Consider the following 1224-nt stretch of genomic DNA (forward strand, 5'->3'; position numbering starts at 1 on the left):
ATATTAAGTCATTACTGATATTTGCCCATAAATACCACTTCCACACATTTGCTGTTGACAGTTAGACTCAACAACTAGTCTTCTTTAGGACTCGACTTGATTCCATTCTGGTGGTCCATATCTGTGCCACAATGATTGTTAAATGTTTTGAATACAGTAGTCCCCCTTATCCATGGTTTTGCTTTCCATGCTTTCAGTTGCTTATGGTCAATTCCAGTCGAAAAATGTTAGATGGAAAATTCCAGAAATAAACAATTCAAAGTTTTAAATTGTGCACCGTTCTTAGTAGTGTGATGAAATCTCACTCAGTCCTGCTGTCACCTTCCCGTGGTGTGAATCATCCCTTTTTCCAGCATATCCACTCTGTATACACTACTCACCATGAGTTATTTAGGAGCCATCTTGGTTATCAGATCTAAAAAACATAGTATATATAGGGTTTGGTACTATGCAAGGTTTCAGGCATTCACTGGGGATCTTGGAACATATGTATCCCCAATGGATAAGGGGGAACTACTATAATTGGGACTGTTGCCCCACTGGGAAACCTGATTCTATGGTTGTATGTTGAGGCCCAGGAGGCTGCAATTATTAGGTCATTAAACATGAAATGTCCAATTTCAAATCAAAAGTTTATTGTATTTCAAATAAGCAGTACAATTAATCAAAGCATGTGCCTAAACTATCAACACAGTTTTGCCATCTTAACGTAGCTTGCTCATGCCAGCAGTGAAGAAACCTGGAGAGCGAGTGGTGATGAAATCACAAAAGGCTTTTTCCACAGCTTGTAGAGAATTGAATATTTTCGCTTGCAAGAAGTGGTTCAAAGCCGGAAAGAAGTGGTAATCAGTTGGTGCAAGGTCTGGGGAATACGGTGGATGACAGAGACTTTCCATGTCCACCTGCTGTAGTTTGAGCAGCATTGTTTTTTGTGACATGTGGTCTTGCAAGAGATTTGATCTGTCTCTATTGACCAATCTCAGCTGCTTAATCACAAGCATCCTCATAATTTCATCCAGTCGGTTGCAGTAGACATCCACTGTGATTGATTGACCAGGTTTCATGAAGCTATAGTGGATAATATCAGCCCTGAATCACCAAACAGAAACCATTGGCTTTTTTTGATGAATATTCAGTTTTGGACTGTGTTTCAGCATTTCATCTTTATCAAGCCATTGTGCCAAATGCTTGAAATTGTCAACAAGAATCCATTTTTCATCACAC

This window comes from Propithecus coquereli, unplaced genomic scaffold, assembly GCF_000956105.1.
Source record: "Propithecus coquereli isolate 6110/MARCELLA unplaced genomic scaffold, Pcoq_1.0 Scaffold561, whole genome shotgun sequence".
In the NCBI taxonomy this organism is placed as follows: Eukaryota; Metazoa; Chordata; class Mammalia; order Primates; family Indriidae; genus Propithecus; species Propithecus coquereli.